Consider the following 20,000-nt stretch of genomic DNA (forward strand, 5'->3'; position numbering starts at 1 on the left):
GGTGCCAATTTTAACCAAAAGACTAATTCTCTTTTCTTACTCTAACTGTTCTCCCTGGGCCAGGTGTGTAAATAGCCATTCAAAACAAGAGGACATACAAGCATGCAAACTATTAAAAGCCAATAAAAGCAAAGTATAACAAGCGTGAATATACAATAAGCCAAATATAAGGCACGCATGAAGCAGAAAATTATACATGACAAAACATAGGCAATTAGCAGACAAGACACAATTATAGAGAACAAGACATAAGCATCAGTAGAGAAGACACAATTAGACAACAAGACATAAGCATTATCAAACAAGACACAGCCAGCAGTACAACTAAATAGACAGAGGGATTATAGTGAAGAGACATCAACCTGACACACACAGATAGACAAGCCAGACAGATGAGGACAGACAAGCCAGTCAGATGAGGACAGACAAGCCAGTCAGATGAGAACAGACAAGCCAGTAAGATGAGAACAGACAAGCCAGACAGATGAGGACAGACAAGCCAGTCAGATGAGAACAGACAAGCCAGTCAGATGAGGACAGACAAGCCAGACAGATGAGAACATACAAGCCAGTCAGATGAGAACAGACAAGCCAGACAGATGAGAACAGACAAGCCAGTCAGATGAGAACATGCAAGCCAGTCAGATGAGAACAGACAAGCCAGTCAGATGAGAACAGACAAGCCAGTCAGATGAGAACAGACAAGCCAGTCAGATGAGGACAGACAAGCCAGACAGATGAGAACATACAAGCCAGTCAGATGAGGACAGACAAGCCAGACAGATGAGAACAGACAAGCCAGTCAGATGAGGACAGACAAGCCAGACAGATGAGAACAGACAAGCCAGTCAGATGAGAACAGACAAGCCAGTCAGATGAGAACAGACAAGCCAGTCAGATGAGAACAGACAAGCCAGTCAGATGAGAACAGACAAGCCAGTCAGATGAGGACAGACAAGCCAAACCGATGAGGACAGAGGAGGACCACTGTCTTAAGAGTGTAGGCCGCTAACACACACTTCTTACATGCGTCCATCGTTTCTCACACATAGCAGTTAGCTACCAACATACCTCGGCTACTGGAGGTCACATTCCTCCACAGTACATTCACACACAACACTGAGATCAGGGAACTGGCTTGTAAAAATGATGATGAACCTCCCAAAACAGAAAGGATTATAACTCAGATTTCTGGCTTGTTTTATTCCATATGTGTGTTATGTGTTTTGCACAATATGGTTAGTATTTAATAATAATCACATACTATTTGTTTACAATCACCTGGTTTGTGGTCTATGATCTCATATAGATTGTCTTTTGTTTGCCGAGTACATTTTATGACATTGGAGACTCATAACCACACATACATACATGCAATGCATACAAACACGCACGCACGCACGCACGCACGCACGCACGCACGCACGCACGCACGCACGCACGCACGCACGCACGCACGCACGCACGCACGCACGCACGCACGCACGCACGCACGCACGACACACACACACACACACACACACACACACACACACACACACACACACACACACACACACACACACACACACACACACACACACACACACACATACACAGTCACACACACACAGACACACACATAGACACATGGACACACACACAGACACACACACACACACACATAGACACACACATACACACACACACACACACACACACACACACACACACACACACACACACACACACACACACACACACACACACACACACACACACACACACACAGAGTAAACAGGTCCATTAAGAGCTCTAATGGCCTCCAGTCCCTCATCAGACTCTCATCCAGGCTTCTGATGAAACACAAATTACTTTCTCCCATTAACAAACTTTGTGTGTGTGTGTGTGTGTGTGTGTGTGTGTGTGTGTGTGTGTGTGTGTGTGTGTGTGTGTGTGTGTGTGTGTGTGTGTGTGTGTGTGTGTGTGTGTGTGTGTGTGTGTGTGTGTGTGTGTGTGTGTGTGTGTGTGTGTGTGTGTGTGTGTGTGTGTTAGGGCTGAGCCCAAACGTTCGAACGTTCGAACCTTCGTTCGTTACGTTAGCATTCAAATTCTAAATCAACATTCAAATATTATTATTTTTTTTATATATATATTTTGTTCTATTAATTATGTTTAAACCAATGGGTTTTTTCTTCACAGTTGCAGATAAAGATTAGGCTACACTAATATTATAGTATTAAAAGAAACTGAGTTATATTCATTAAAGAACGTTGATTTAATTGATTTACTTGACTGGGGCGTCTCCCTGGGCTGGGGCTGGGGCTGGAAAGTTGATTTAATAAAAAATAAAAAGACTCATTTAATCAGATGAATCACTTTATTCAAATTGAGGATTTAGTTTGAGGATATAAAAAAAAGAAAAAATAAAGAAAATTTAAAAGATTATTAAAAAAAAAATATTTAATTACAAACGAAGATCTCGAACGTTCATTCGAAAAACCCTGACGAAGTTCGAATCCCAAAAACAGGCTTTGGGGACAGAGAGAGAGAGAGAGAGAGAGATGTCAGATATGTATAGGGGAGTTTATATTTAGTAACTCAATGTTAGATCCATTTGCAGTGGATATATGCATAGTAACATAATCAATATTTCTGACTCTAGATGAATAAGTGCAACTGTAGAGCATAAAAGGAAAGCTGCAGGTTCTCAATGGCTAGTTGTACAGAATCAGCAATAGAATACACAATGGTGTCATCAGCATAGAGATGGACTTGACTTCCACTCAATGAAGAGACAATATCATTAATGTAAATTGTGAAGAGGACAAGACCCAAAATTGATTGCTGTGCAACACCCTTTGTTACTGTCAAGCATTCAGAATGGACACTCCCGGGCCCTCATGTATCAATAATGCGTAGAAAGTGTTCTATTTTTGTCTCTACGCACAGAAAAATCGGGATTTATCAAACGTGCGTACACAGGTCCTACACACACCTGCAAGTACTCCATGTTGATAATGCCACTTGTTCTATGCTCTGCGCTCATGCACGATTTTAAGTATTTGCATACAGAACTGACTCTAATTAACCATGGTAATGAAACACCCCCATGGAATGTAGAATAATGGACTAAGCGGACTTGAAACTTCACTGAGAGCGAGTCCTCCGTGATCAATCTCGCTCTCAGTGCAGTTTCAACGGAGGTCATCTATTCTAACCAACAAATTGAAGCTAGAAAGCATTTCGTTGTGACCAATCTTATTTGGAAACATGACACACAAAATAATACTATTTGTATTTTGAACTTGTAAGTCGCTTTGGATAAAAACGTCAGCTAAATGACTAAATGTAAATGTATTTCGCTTTTTATTTTAAACAATATTTAATCACGTTTGGAGGTGGGTGTTCGGCCCCCCCCCCCCCCCCCCCCCGTGCCAAACAAGCAGGCCAACTGCGCTCTAAAGGGCTCTTGTTCGCGTGTGAGCATTGCACTCCTGTTGGGTCGTTCGTTGGGTTGGTCAGAGTCAATTAACTATGGCTTGGATAACCCCGATCACCTGCATTTAAGCGATATTTTAATTACAGATACCCCAGTAATAACATTACTATTTAATTCAATACAATGCGTGCCTTCCTCCCGGTCACCAGCAACGACAACACATGTATCAGCCAAATGGGCATCGCAACATTGACTGAGTGGAATGAATCCCTTTCTATTCACACAAGTTCATAACTGAATTTGGGATGGAGCTTTGACAGCTACATGGGTGGTACAGTAACAGTCTATTGCTCGATCCATCTCCAATATCACGATGGACCGTGCCGGTGGCTAAAGACCCGAGGGTGGAGAGGACTTGAATGTGCATGGGGATGGCATTTGTGCGTTTTGTTCCACACTCCAATTTGGGTCCCAAATTGCGGTACAAATCAAGGAGAATGTGTCTCGGGTAGCGGACTCTATTATGTTCTCTCTGCAAATAGACTGCTCCGCCTCTATCTGAAAACAGCTCCCCGCAGAGTGTGGTCAGCGCACCCGTACCCATAGTATTCCGATAGCACTATTATACTGTAGATAAACCATGCTGCATTCATTCGGAAAGAAAGACCTATTCCAAATGCTATTTATGGGTTTGACAATAATTACACTACTGTCGCTATTTTACAATTAACTATAATGAATTACGGGTCATACAGAACACATCAGTGTTGAAACTAATTCATGAAAGTCCGTCTCATGTGGCAGTCTTCATATTCTACCGCTGGGCACCATGTACGCACGGTCTGAGCTGTGCGTAGATATATGCACAATCTCAAGCACACGTTCAAATTGATAAATCCCACACTTTGCTTAGAAATGATCGTACGCACGGTTTACGCACATATCCCCATTGCACATAGCACCATTGATAAATGAGGGCCCCGGACTTCACACACTTTCAAATAAATTATTCTGAAACCAATTGCATGTAAAACACTCATTTTCCATGGGATTGTTATAAATGTTGGAACTGTACTATAGATAAAACTTCAGTATTTCGAAATAACTAGTAGTATTAGTAAAAAAAAATTATAATAAAAATAAAAAAAAATTCATTTGCCCCCTCTGGGTGGTGGCGCCCTTAGCATTTGCCTATACTGCCTATGCCTAGAACCGGCCCTGTTTGTAACTAATGTAATGGCTTAAATAGTGCTGATCTAAAATATCTAGTGCTGCTCTAAATCCAGATTGGTGCATACTTTATGGTTGCAGATTGGTTGTTTACCAGAAATTCCAAGATTTTAGCAAGGCATATTCACTTAGAAATAGGTCTGTAATTATTTAAATAATTTCTATCACCGCCTTATGTAATGAAATGCGTGTACCGATGTACAAATACTCAGGAATACACTTTTTGAGATAAAAAAAAATAAAGGATATGTGTGTTAATTGCTGTGTGATAAATGGAGCAGCCCGGTTTTGAAAAATAATATATATATCCAATTTATTCTCTCCAGTTGAGCTCCTAAAATCAATGGCTTGTAAAGCTTCAAATACATCACTAGTAGAAAAGGCCTGAAAGCTAAACTGAGGGGCATGGCTCATTGTGCAACATAATCACCATTAATAAGGGGGGGGGGGGGGGGGCTGTGTATTCTTTATCAAATAAATGCCCAGCATCTGCAAAATGTTTGTTGAAAGCTAGGCAAAGCTAGAGTTTACTACTTTACATGATTTTGCAGGGTTTGCATAGGAGCAGGTTATTAGGTCTAAATAATAGTTAGATTTGGCTTTTCTTACAAATGATGTGCATCTCATCATTGTCTAAAAGCTGCCCAAAGTGATGGGTCTCCACAGCGACTGGCAAGTGACCAGGCTCTGTTTATTTCCATAAAAGAACTAAAGGAATGTAAAATCCCTTCCTCATCCCTGTACCTCATTTCCTTATAATTCAGTTTGAATTGTCTCATGTTTGGACATTGCTTTAGCACCACATTCAGACTGTTCCACAGTTTCACTCCACATATGGAAATGCAGTGTCTTCTCCTGGTAGTGGGTACACTAAGAACTTAAATTGAGTTCTCCCCTCAGATTATAACCACCCTCTCTATCAAAAGAACAGTTCTTGAATGTTTCCTGGAAGTACATTACCTTTTGCTTTATACATTAATTGTGCTGTTTTATCATTTAACTTTAATATTTTTTACTTTAAAAATAATATGTTTGTGTGATCACGCTAACCTGCAATGTGAACTATCCTTATCGCTCTTTTGGAGTATAAAAAGTGGTTGTAGTGTAGAATTATAAGTAGACTTCAGCGCAGTCATTTAAATATATGGTAAAACCAGTGACCAGTAGAGAATGTAGAGTGATTTTTTTTTATCCAGAATGTGCTTTACTTTACTCATGACTGAAATGCTTCTTGACAGTTTAGTTTGGACATGTTTTATGTGAGGTTTCCAGCCGATTTTATGGTCTATTATTACACCTAGAAATGTATTTTCATAAACTCTTTCAATAATCACATAATTTATTTTAACTTGAACTTGAGTATTTAATCTACAGTTTCCAAATAACATAATTTTAGTTGTGCTAAAATTTTATGATAATTTGTTTCTAATTTGTTGTTGTCATTGGTGAATAGAAGGACCAGAATAAATAATAAACGTTGGTCTTTGTTTAACCTTGAGTTTGAAAGGATTATGTAAAACAATGGTGTATAAAAGCAATAACATACTGGATATCATGCTGCTATATTGTGGTTCATTGGCACCAGTGTGCTGATCAACAGAACTACAGCCTACAACCTCCTTCCTACGTCAGCATCATGCTGGTGCCAATAGCCGCTATAGCACTCCCATGTTACTGTGTAATTATCATCATCATCATCATCATCATCTTCGTTTTAAGTCCTTTTTTCCCACTACAGTGAGGTTGGACGGGGCGATGACTCCACGCCCCTGGGCACGGTTTTGTGCCATGTCTTCAGGTATCTCCAGATCCCTCATATCATTTTCCACACATCCCCTCCACATCTGCTTCAGTCTCCCTCTCGGCCTCCGCCCATCCACAATCATCTCCTCCACCCCTCTCAATATCCCCCCTCCTCCGATCTTCTCACATGTCCAAACCACCTGAGACGTCCATATCTCACCTTGAAACTACAAAACTACAAACTAACTACAAAAAAATTCTCATATCCAAAAGTAGTAGATAGATAAAAAGGTCATACATTTTTTCATTTCATTTTTTCATTTCAACCTTTATTTAAAATCGTAAACATCTGAGGTTTCCCTCATTTACAGAAACGACGATTGTACAGTACATAATAAAAACAATATTCACAGAAATTTGAACACCAGAGTAAAAAAAAATTCAAAACATTTCAAATTAATTTAAAAATATCAACTAAAACAGTTACAGGTTTCACACAATGGTCTGAAATCATACGTTTAAACATTACAAGGGAAGGGAGAACCTCCAATTTCAGCGTGAGTTGAAGGACATTTCATGAGTTAGAGGCATCAAAGGAAAAGGCTGACTTCCCTAGCTCAGAAGAACCCTAAGAACCATCCAGTCATTCGACCGAGTTGAATAGGTTCCAATATTCCAATCTAACAGTGAGGAGATATAAACAGGTTGTTTACCAATAAGGGCTTTAAAAATAAATAAATACCAGTGTTTGTTGCGCCTTTCTGCAAGAGAAGGCCAACCCACCCTATCATACAGGACACAATGGTGAGTATCATATCTGTCACCAGTTATAAATCTGAGAGCTGAGTGATATGCAGAATCCAGAGGTTTAAAGGGAAGATGAAGCAGTGCGATAAATACATATTCATAGCATCACATTAGTATTTAGATAAGCCACAGAAGAAGTCACGTTATAAAAATAAGCAGTTTCTAAGAAAAAACGATTTGTTGTGTACATTTCTGAAGCATTTAGCATTATGGGCGCGGCCATTTTGTTGCTGACGTCATACCGTGGCTTGGGTGTATACACTCTGGTTAGCTGCCTATATTGAATGGGTCAGTCAGCAAATAAAATGTTGCCTACAAAACAACGGGACCGCGGTGGTTCTGTTTGTATTGCTCCTGGCTGTTCAAACTAATTTTACCATGTGAGAGAGAGGAAAGTTGGTTAATTTCCACAAACTACCAGTGAAAAAAACAGTGTTGTTGACATGTTGGCTCGGGCTGCCTGCACCCAGACGGCGCGACCAGCCTGTTGGACAGGGAAGGAGGATCTGCAGCAAACACTTCATTGCCTCGGATTATGTTGTTGGGGTGGGATGTTTGTCCAGAAGACCACTAATCAGCTGAAGCCGGACGCGGTTCCCTCGGTCTTCGACAGACAGACCGGCGTTAGCTCTCGGGAGCGATCGCTAGCTAGTTGGCACCAGCCGGGGCCAGGCGTTAGCTCTCGCTAGCTAGCGTTAGCAACCGGAGCATCGCGGAGCATTCAGCCAGCAGGCTGAATGCTCCGCGACGCTCCGGTTGCTAACGCTAGCTAGCGAGAGCTAACGCCGGGCCCCGAGAGCTAACGCCGGTCTGTCTGTCGAAGACCGAGGGAACCGCGTCCGGCTTCAGCTGATTAGTGGTCTTCTGGACAAACATCCCACCCCAACAACATAATCCGAGGCAATGAAGTGTTCGCTGCAGATCCTCCTTCCCTGTCCAACAGGCTGGTCGCGCCGTCTGGGTGCAGGCAGCCCGAGCCAACATGTCAACAACACTGTTTTTTTCACTGGTAGTTTGTGGAAATTAACCAACTTTCCTCTCTCTCACATGGTAACATTAGTTTGAACAGCCAGGAGCAATACAAACAGAACCACCGCGGTCCCGTTGTTTTGTAGGCAACATTTTATCTGCTGACTGACCCATTCAATATAGGCAGCTAACCAGAGTGTATACACCCAAGCCACGGTATGACGTCAGCCATGACGTCAGCAACAAAATGGCGGCGCCCATGTTGAAAACAGGGATATTATATTATATTTTTCAGACAAATAAGATAGATTTCACATTTGATTATAGAACCCTGTCTTACACAAGGTACACAACAAACAAACTAGGATCACATTGCTCACTGCTTCATCTCCACTTTAAGAGTTGATGCCTATAAATTACATCACCATATTCCAAAACTGATAAGAAGACTGATTCCACAATTCTTTTTCTACTAAATAGAGGAAAATTGGATATGTTTCTGTACAAGATTTTCCACATGGAACTCAAATGTTAATTTCTCGTCAAGCCACAGGCCAAGATATTTATACTCAGTGACTCTCTCTATACAAGAGCCACTGACATGTAGGTATGCATTTGGTTATGTGGGTGGGTAGGTTTGTAGGCAGGTGGGTGGGTGGTTATGTATTATTAAGTATGCAGTATACAGTATATGCATGTATGTACTGTGTGTATGTATGTTTGTATTAACAGGTATCTTTTGAATGTATTCTGGTATTTTATTATGTATATTTTTGTATTTTTGCATGTTTGATTTTACAAAACAGGGGAAGTTCTCAATAAGCCTCTAGGCTTCTAACTTCTCCTTCACAATATGGTTATAACTTATTATTATGTATTTATTTACTTTTGTTTAACTGTGTTAATAAATAAATACAAAATACAAATAAATTTCCCTGACACCACAGATCTCATCCACCTTGGCACTGGTCCTCCCATCCTGCCATCTGACTCCCGCCACATACCTCAACATCTTCCGATCACAGCTCCTTAACTCTTTCTCTGCCACGCTGGGAACAGGATATGGCTATGTGCTGCGACGCATTAAACCAATGGAGTCAGTCACCTTGTTTGCAGGGCTATAACTATATTCTATATTATAGCTATGGATGCAATACTATGGCCCATTTGACATCAAGTATCTATCCTTCAAGATGTGAAAAAGAAATAATTTTTCCATCCATACATTCCCGTTTTATACCGTGGTGAATATAAGTATGGTTTTAGAGTGGTTTAGGGTAATTCCTGGGAGGCTAGTAATAGCCTGCGACGTATTATACTTAATCATGGCATTTCGTCCCTATACACGCTACAATAAAAAATTGAAATGCATATGATCGGTATATAATGTTCCATCATGAATGCATGAAAGGGGGGGGGGTCGTTTCTGATTAAGTGATTGTCAATAACGGCATTCATTAGTATAACAACATACACTGATCAGGGCGATGGCTATGAAAACAAGGCACAATCAAGCTGAAATTGACGTTAAATTGCTCTTACCTGTGGCCGGTGGGATTCCAAAAAGAATATTCCAATTATTTGATTGCCATCTGGTAGATCGTATGTCCATTTGGCCCACGACATAACCCACCACAGAATAATGAATCGGGGATCCCGAAAGCGATTCAAAGCGACCGGGTGAAGTCCTTGATCCAGGTTACTAGAAAATTCCACCCGAGGCCATTTCATCAACGCACAGCCCCATACACGAGTCTCAAAGGAAGTGCAACATCGGCCGCATACCACCAGGCGGCGGTGTTGGACTTTTGCGATCTCAGACTCATTCCCTATGGTAACACTAGCCTTCCTGGATGGATTATGAATGGAAATAGCTAATAAAAGAAATAACGATCAAATAACGAGTATACTCGTTGGCGTCCAACGATTGGCGGCCAATAACGAGTATACTCGTCATTGGCAGTGAATGAGTTAACACCACCATCACCCTTTTTGTCATTGCCCACGTTTCTGAACCATACAGGAGAACTGAGTTGAAACATGAATGGTCTAAAGACAGATTTGAAACAACACTGGTCTAAAGACAGATTTGAAACAACACTGGTCTAAAGACAGATTTGAAACACCACTGGTCTAAAGACAGATTTGAAACAACACTGGTCTAAAGACAGATTTGAAACAGCACTGGTCTAAAGACAGATTTGAAACAACACTGGTCTAAAGACAGATTTGAAACAACACTGGTCTAAAGACAGATTTGAAACAACACTGGTCTAAAGACAGATGATTTGAAACAACACTGGTCTAAAGACAGATTTGAAACAACATTGGTCTAAAGACAGATTTGAAACACCACTGGTCTAAAGACAGATTTGAAACAACACTGGTCTAAAGACAGATTTGAAACAACACTGGTCTAAAGACAGATTTGAAACAACACTGGTCTAAAGACAGATTTGAAACAACACTGGTCTAAAGACAGATTTGAAACACCACTGGTCTAAAGACAGATTTGAAACAACACTGGTCTAAAGACAGATTTGAAACAACACTGGTCTAAAGACAGATTTGAAACAACACTGGTCTAAAGACAGATTTGAAACACCACTTGTCTAAAGACAGATTTGAAACAACACTGGTCTAAAGACAGATTTGAAACAACACTGGTCTAAAGACAGATTTGAAACAACACTGGTCTAAAGACAGATTTGAAACAACACTGGTCTAAAGACAGATTTGAAACAACACTGGTCTAAAGACAGATTTGAAACAACACTGGTCTAAAGACAGATTTGAAACAACACTGGTCTAAAGACAGATTTGAAACAACACTGGTCTAAAGACAGATTTGAAACACCACTGGTCTAAAGACAGATTTGAAACAACACTGGTCTAAAGACAGATTAGAAACAACACTGGTCTAAAGACAGATTTGAAACAACACTGGTCTAAAGACAAATTTGAAACAACACTGGTCTAAAGACAGATTTGAAACAACACTGGTCTAAAGACAGATTTGAAACACCACTGGTCTAAAGACAGATTTGAAACAACACTGGTCTAAAGACAGATTTGAAACAACACTGGTCTAAAGACAGATTTGAAACAACACTGGTCTAAAGACAGATTTGAAACAACACTGGTCTAAAGACAGATTTGAAACACCACTTGTCTAAAGACAGATTTGAAACAACACTGGTCTAAAGACAGATTTGAAACAACACTGGTCTAAAGACAGATTTGAAACAACACTGGTCTAAAGACAGATTTGAAACAACACTGGTCTAAAGACAGATTTGAAACAACACTGGTCTAAAGACAGATTTGAAACAACACTGGTCTAAAGACAGATTTGAAACAACACTGGTCTAAAGACAGATTTGAAACAACACTGGTCTAAAGACAGATTTGAAACAACACTGGTCTAAAGACAGATTTGAAACAACACTGGTCTAAAGACAGATTTGAAACAACACTTGTCTAAAGACAGATTTGAAACAACACTGGTCTAAAGACAGATTTGAAACAACACTGGTCTAAAGACAGATTTGAAACAACACTGGTCTAAAGACAGATTTGAAACAACACTGGTCTAAAGACAGATTAGAAACAACACTGGTCTAAAAACAGATACACGTTTCACCCCACTCTGTTCCATTGTTTGGATGCTCTGTAGCCCAACAACCAATATATGGCTAATAGACTTGGAAACGTTTGCTGGGATGATCGGTCCGTTTTCAGTTTGCTTCATAAGAGCTTACGGAAGCTCATACATAATCCTACGCTGATGTGGTCATATCATGTGGGCCTTTACTTAGGTATGTACTTTTAGGCAAATTTTCTTAAAATATGGCTACTTAACAGGTTAAATCAATTTGATGTTTTGAAGGAACAACAATTATATTTCCAATGAATATTGGGTTCAAAAATTTATTTTCTGGATTTAACTTCTTAAAGGGGAACTATTTTACTATTTCTTTCACTATTTGGGCACTTTTACACAATTTCTGTGAGTTTATGGAACACCTCTGTAATTATATATATTTTTTAATTCATTGTTTTGTATTTCTAATCAAGTTCTCAAAAACAGCATTTTTCTACCTCTAGATCTCGAGCCGTTTTGAGCCTGGGCACCTAAACCACTGCGCCGCGGCGCCGCCGCCTGAACATTATCATGCAGCGGTGTCTCTCTGACATCACAAATCATCACATTTTCAGATGACTCAGTTCAGTGAGGGTGAATATTGTGAGAGGAGAATTGGAAGAATGCGCCAATATGAGAATTAGAGACATAGATCATATTAATATAAGTCCACATAGCTAGGAAACAATGCTAAACACTGAAAAAGGCCATTTATAAGATAGTTCCCATTTAATGTTAATTTGTTAATTTGATTACATATGTTCCCATCTTGTATTGTACAAGAATTGTTGTACACCCTTACTGTCTATCTATCAGTCTGTCTGTCTGTCTGTCTGTCTGTCTGTCTGTCTGTCTGTCTGTCTGTCTGTCTGTCTGTCTGTCTGTCTGTCTGTCTGTCTGTCTGTCTGTCTGTCTGTCTGTCTGTCTGTCTGTCTGTCTGTCTGTCTGTCTGTCTGTCTGTCTGTCTGTCTGTCTGTCTGTCTGTCTGTCTGTCTGTCTATATGAGCACTCATGCGCAGTGTCAATTTGAAGTGAGGGGTCAACAGGATATCCCTCTCTAATGACCTCCTGATAGGACCCGCCTCCTACACACACAGCAGTAGACTAGAGACTGTGAATGAAACAAATGTTTCTTAATGTACTTGAATGTACACACCGACACACACACATACCGTACACCCACATACACAAGCATGCACTTAGAAATGCACACTAACACACACACCAGGAGGGAATTGGCATAGCAACAACCAAAATAGGAGAAAAGGCTATGGGGGGAAAATGCTGTTCTTGCTAAAGTTTGTTTCTGCAGTCAGTGTACTGTCCTCTAAGCCATGTCTGTCCTTTATGATGGCATCTCACACAGAGAAGATGGCGTTTTCGTTTCACCAGAGGCCAGCCGGCAGCTTGCCGTGACTTCATATTTAACTTTGGCACGCTGGCCTTTTTTTAAAAGTTGGCTGAGTATATTGTGTGTGATTTTAATCTAACAGCCACACTTACTGACATTATCACTGACATTATCGCAGGCTAGAAACGCAGGCACTTGACCTCTCCGAGATCGCAGGCGTGTCTTTGTGTTGACACAAACACAAACGCATACATTTGGAGAGAGAATGAGAGAAAGGGCGATGCTCGTGCATTGTACTGTACACACACACGGCCCCTCTCACTCACACACACACACACACACACACACACACACACACACACACACACACACACACACACACACACACACACACACACACACAACCACACACAGAAGCCAAACTTAATCCCGTGAGATGATCAAAGTGCCTCAGCTAACAGTTTATGTACCATTGTTATTCACGGCCGCCTTTTTGTAGGGTAGAAGAATGTCAAAACAGCAGGGTTTATTTATTTTCTAAATGTCAAAAACAGAGTCTGTTGAAAGATTTGAATGATCTGCAGTGGAGCGACTCATTATTGGAACAGGCCTGCTGTCGGGCACATAACAAAGGGACTGATGGACATATTGGAACAGGCCTGCTGTAGGGCACATAACAAAGGGACTGATGGACATATTGGAACAGGCCTGCTGTAGGGCACATAACAAAGGGACTGATGGACATATTGGAACAGGCCTGCTGTAGGGCACATAACAAAGGGACTGATGGACATATTGGAACAGGCCTGCTGTAGGGCACATAACAAAGGGACTGATGGACATATTGGAACAGGCCTGCTGTAGGGCACATAACAAAGGGACTGATGGACATATTGGAACAGGCCTGCTGTAGGGCACATAACAAAAAGGACAGATGGCCGTCACTCTGTTTCATGTGGTTTCGGGATAGTATGTGTAGAGTGGGTTGGCTTTTGTGTATGTCATTGGATCCTTTTCAGGTGGCAGAATGGATAAGATATTGATATGGCGGCGACAGTGGCTCAGGAGGTAGAGTGGTCGTCTGGTAATCTGAAGGTTCCCAGTTCGATTCCCGGGCAGCGCGTCGATGTGTCCTGGAGCGAGACACTTAACCCCTAACTTCTCCCATTGAATGAGCAGGTTGGCACCTTGCATGGTTGCCTCTGCCATCAGTGTGAATGTGTGATTGAAGCGCAATATAAATACAGGCCATTTACCATAAGACCGTGATGTTTAACATGCATAGTCATGGTGAGCGGAAGGCTGCTGGTGCGAGGCTGTCGGAGGACAATGATGGCGAGTGTGGAGGAGGGGGATTTATTGTCAACTAGTTACACATACACACAGGCATCACACACACAGCCCCTCACACATTATGCTTTTCATCAGAGAGGTCAGAGTGCAGGGTCACCTGCGGTGCAGTACCCCTGGACTGGAGCAGTTTTGGGGTTCAGTGCCTTGCTCGGGCAGGATGGTGGTTTGATTGATTGATTGAAAACTTGAATTAACAGATTGCAGAATGGGTACAGTACAGTACAGCTCAATACACACAATTGTTAAGGGGATGCAGACCAGAGAAAGACTTTCGTCTTGTTTACATCAGGGTCCCCCATGGTCACCATGGATGTAATACCAGCCACCCTTCAGTCACCAGCTCACAGCTGGAATACACCCTCCCTTTGCGGGCCGGGGATCGAACCAGCGACCTTTCAGTTACTGGCCGGCATCTTTACCTCTAGGCCGATCCTGCCTCCCAGTGTGCTAGAAGTACCTGCCACCAGTACCTAGTGTCCACCGATACAAGCGTGCGAGCGTGTGCTGATGAAGTCATGAGTCATGGGACACGAGGTGCCGGTACCTTATGGTAATTGTGACTCACATGATGACATAATCTAGGATCTGGCGTTCCTTCTTAAAGCGTCCCGCTGGTCACCTGGCACCTGTTTCGTCCCGACTGACCTACATTGTCAGCGCATGCTGTTACCTTACGGACGAGTCCCGGGAATTAGGACTCCATCATCGCTAATGTGATTCTACTGTGACCCCAGATCAACTTCACGGCACTGGCAGCGGAAGCGGGTGGTCTTTGGAAAGAGCGTCACCGTGGGAGCAACCAATCGAACTACAGACAACCATCAGACCTTTTATTTCCTACAGTTGTCTGAGGAACCATCGGAACCACAGAGTTGTAACTGAACACCTGCAGAAGATGAGAAGCATGTTCAGTCACAGACTCATACCCCCCCCCCCCCCCCCCCCCGACACTCAACTAACCGCCTCGGCCAGTCCTTCATACCAGCGGCCATCAGGCTCCACAACAGTGGGCAGGGACTGCTGCCAGACATTCAACTACTAGGAACCTAAAAGGACACCAATACTACCTTAAATAGGTGTCCAACCTCATGGTTGTATCTGCCTGTTCTGTACAATATCACTATAGCCTATATAAAAAAATAATAATATGCAAATGATTTATAAAAAATGTAATGTACAAATAAATAAATAAATAAATAGAGCCATAAATCGAGCCATGGTTGCATCCGCCTGTTCTGTATCACATTTAGCCTTTGCGATATGCGGGAAAGCAGTTCCCGTCTGGAATGAGACAGAGGGCCACACCACATTCCTGGCACTTCCAGGGGGGTCTTCATCTTCTCACAGTGGACACAAAACAGTCGGCCAGCCATGGCCTTCTGTCTTTTATCTGCCTGTTGTGTGATCGCCTCAGGTAGATGGTCCACTGGTGCCGTGGGCTGCAACTGTGCAACTGTGACGCCACACAGCTCAGCCATCAGCTCGTGCTGGACGACCCTGTGGGTCATCGGCTGTACCTGCTGCTCCCCGCAGAGCTCCTTGTGAAGGAGGTAGGAATTAAGTGGTCCACACACGGGGAGGCGACCGACGCCGCCTGGCGATGCGATCGTCTGTCGCTCAACGACAATCGCTTGGCTCCCCACACCAGAGCCGACCGTTCAGGTATAATAAGCTATTATGTGTCGCTCTGTCTAGCTGGGGGTGTGGTTACTTGTTTCCCCCCGGAGGGAGATATGGGAGGACGGACCGGATGTTAGGTTGTCGTGAAGCGAGCGTATTAGCAGGTAGCTGTGTTGTGCATTACAAGTGAAGTATTAACCTGTAAAACCCATATTGAGCTGGAATTAAACCACCTATACGAATACAACTTCTCCTCATTCTTCCTGACATTACTGCATGCCTGATCGCTACAATACGTTCACTACCACCGATTGGACAAGTATTGTTATGCAGCTGAGAGAGAATGTTTTTTCACTGAAGACGCTGTTCTGTTCTCAGCCATCATTTTCTTTGGACAATAAACCTACATCAGCTGCAGCCAGGACGCGTCAACATTTTAGGCAACCAACTTGTGTTCAGCGTTTCTCTGATTGGCCACGACGCCCATGTGACCGCGGCAGCGCGAGAGAGCGGCAGTGCGGAAATAGGCTGCATTCTATTGCCATGCTCTGCGACAAACTCTAACCTTAACCAACTCCGAAACAATGCCTAAACTTAACCCTAACCTTAACCAACTCCGAAACAATGCCTAAACTTAACCCTAACCTTACCAACTCCGAAAGAATATTGCCATGCTCTAAGACAAACTCTAACCTTAACCACCTCCGAAACAATGCCTAAACTTAACCCTAACCTTAACCAACTCCAACTGATTTGAACTTGTCACCAACGCACCGCAGGATCCACAGCAAGGCGGCGAACCAGTTGAGCTAACCGTCGATGTTAAAAGAGGGGGGATTACGGCTGCATAATGCCGCGGCAGAGCTCCGCCGCGTCGCCGCGGGGGCGTGGCTAGGCGCAAGCTGGTTGCCTAAAATGATTAAGCAGCCTGCGTATCAAACTCTCTCAACATCCACAACTTATTTTGTTACCCGAGTATAAAAACATCTAGTAGGTGCATCGTGGCGCATTGTTAATTTATTAGTTAATGACAAGCGGCCACTATAGCTTCTCCAACTAACGTTATTTATTTAAATTGTTCCTGTTAATAATAATGAACATAAGTAGCATGGTAATAATACGTAGGTTATTGATCAATGAATGTATTGATAAATTAATGGTGTACAAATGACTCTAGTGGTGGTTGTAGTTAGATGAATGTTCTAGAAGTCTAGGGGTCATGACTCTAGTGGTGGTGGTTGTAGTTAGATGAATGTTCTAGAAGTCCAGGGGTCATGACTCTAGTGGTGGTGGTTGTAGTTAGATGAATGTTCTAGAAGTCCAGGGGTCATGACTCTAGTGGTGGTGGTTATAGTTAGATGAATGTTCTAGAAGTCCAGGGGTCATGACTCTAGTGGTGGTTGTAGTTAGATGAATGTTCTAGAAGTCCAGGGGTCATGACTCTAGTGGTGGTTGTAGTTAGATGAATGTTCTAGAAGTCCAGGGGTCATGACTCTAGTGGTGGTGGTTGTAGAATCAGTGGATGTATAGGAAGTCAAGGGGAGTCAGTCATTTGTTTAGTAGACCTTTCTAATAACAATTTAGAACTGCGGGACTATACTATCTCTGCGTGTGTGTGTGTGTGTGTGTGTGTGTGTGTGTGTGTGTGTGTGTGTGTGTGTGTGTGTGTGTGTGTGTGTGTGTGTGTGTGTGTGTCCGTCCGAGGTCCCCACCCTGTGCCTTTGATCTACAAGGCATGCAAGCAAATCCAATTGAGCTAATTCAAAACGTCCTCGATTAGCTCAAGTTTTATTAGCTCAGAAAGCGTGTGTTGGTTTTGATTGACACGTCTTTAATGTAAGAATATTGAGCTGCCAACTTGGAATTCCTGGTAAATACCAATGGGTGCTCGTTGTACATTTGCATATTAATAGATCTGTTATGGTTTGAAACCGACCCCAACAGCACGGCACAAGACAGGTATGAGAGTTAGCCAAAAACAGGGCATTATTTATTTAATACAAAAAAGCGGCACTCAGCCTTTAAGGGGGTAAAAACATAAAACGTCCATGAACACAAACCTTTAACGGGCGAACAGGCTGGGAAAAAGTAACAGGGATCTTCTTCGTCCCTACAACCGAGTAGGGCTCTGCGGCTCGGCTCTGCCAAGGAATCCTCCTCCTCCAGACCAGCCGCTGCCCACGGGCAATGCAGCACACAGGGGGTCCGAGGGGAACGGGATGAGAACACGCCATCCTCCCGTGGAGTAATAGGGAGCGATGGCGAGCCTCACCCCAGGAACCAGGACCACGAAGAGGGAGTTGGGAAGTAGCCGGCTTGACGTCTGGAGTGGGAACACTGGAATCCTCCCGTAGAGTATTAGAGAGCGAAGGCGGTGTCCCACTCCAGGAAAACGGCGACAGGTGGTGACGGGGGGCACGTCGTCTCACGCCGGAGACGCGGCAGTAGAACACAGGGGTCCAAGGGGAACGGGGTGAGAACACAGCCATCCTCCCGTGGAGTAATAGGGAGCGATGGCGAGCCTCACCCCAGGAACGAGGATCACGAAGAGGGAGCTGGGAAGTAGCCGGCTTGACGTCTGGAGTGGGAACACTGGAATCCTCCCGTAGAGTATTAGAGAGCGAAGGCGGTGTCCCACTCCAGGCAAACGGCGACAGGTGGTGATGGCTGGCACGTCGTCTCACGCCGGAGACGCGGCAGGTGATGGTAGCAACAAGAACGACCCGACCAGGAGTGGAGGGGAGTCTGCAATACAAGTACTCTCCCGAGCTGATCGCAAACTCCCAACAGGTGCGTGAAGGTGAAAAAACGGCACGCCCCCTCGTTAGGCTGCGTGCAGGATTCCTCACAAGATCCTTTCATTCTCAATGAGGGTAAAGACGTACTGTACTTGAAACACTTCACAAAGACTTAAGTCTCCTCTGTTAAACTCTGCTCGTTAAGTCCTGACCTCGTTAAGTCCTCACCTCGTTAAGTCCTCACCTCGTTAGTGGAGGAGGGCTGCTTCTGAACCATTTCATCACCATGTTGGTTCCATTCTGCACACTGCTGCATCAGAAGACTCAAACACTCACACAAACACACATGCAAGCACCCATATGATGCCCCCGCCCCCCACACACACACTTGTGAGTGCACAAGCATGCGTACACACAAACAGAGAGGCATACAAATGCACAATCACTCACACACACACACACACACACACACACACACACACACACACACACACACACACACACACACACACACACACACACACACACACACACACACACACACACTATTCTCCTAATGAGATGTGCAGTTTGCATCATTATCATCAAGTACTTAATGCTCAATGATTTCATGAGAAAAATCAACACCACATAATTATATTGCTGATAATGACCTGGACATCTGTCTGTCTGTCTGTCTGTCTGTCTGTCTGTCTGTCTGTCTGTCTGTCTGTCTGTCTGTCTGTCTGTCTGTCTGTCTGTCTGTCTGTCTGTCTGTCTGTCTGTCTGTCTGTCTGTCTGTCTGTCTGTCTGTCTGTCTGTCTGTCTGTCTGTCTGTCTGTCTGTCTGTCTGTCTGTCTGTCTGTCTGTCTGACTATCTGTCTGTCCATCCATCCATCTACCCATCCATCTACTTACTCATCCATCCATACATACATCCCTACATCCCTGTATCTTTTCATCTTTCTGTTCTGTCTTTCTTTCAATCTCCATCCTTTCTTCTCAAAACTCTCTCTCATCAAACAGAATAGAGCTATCTCTCTTTCTTTCTTACTCTCTCTCTCTCATACAAATATACCCTCTCTTCCTATCGCCATCAAACAGTAATACTGTGTCTCTCTTCACCTCTCTCCCTCTCTCTCTCTC

This window comes from Notolepis coatsorum, assembly GCF_963971535.1.
Source record: "Notolepis coatsorum genome assembly, chromosome: 15".
In the NCBI taxonomy this organism is placed as follows: domain Eukaryota; kingdom Metazoa; phylum Chordata; class Actinopteri; order Aulopiformes; family Paralepididae; genus Notolepis; species Notolepis coatsorum.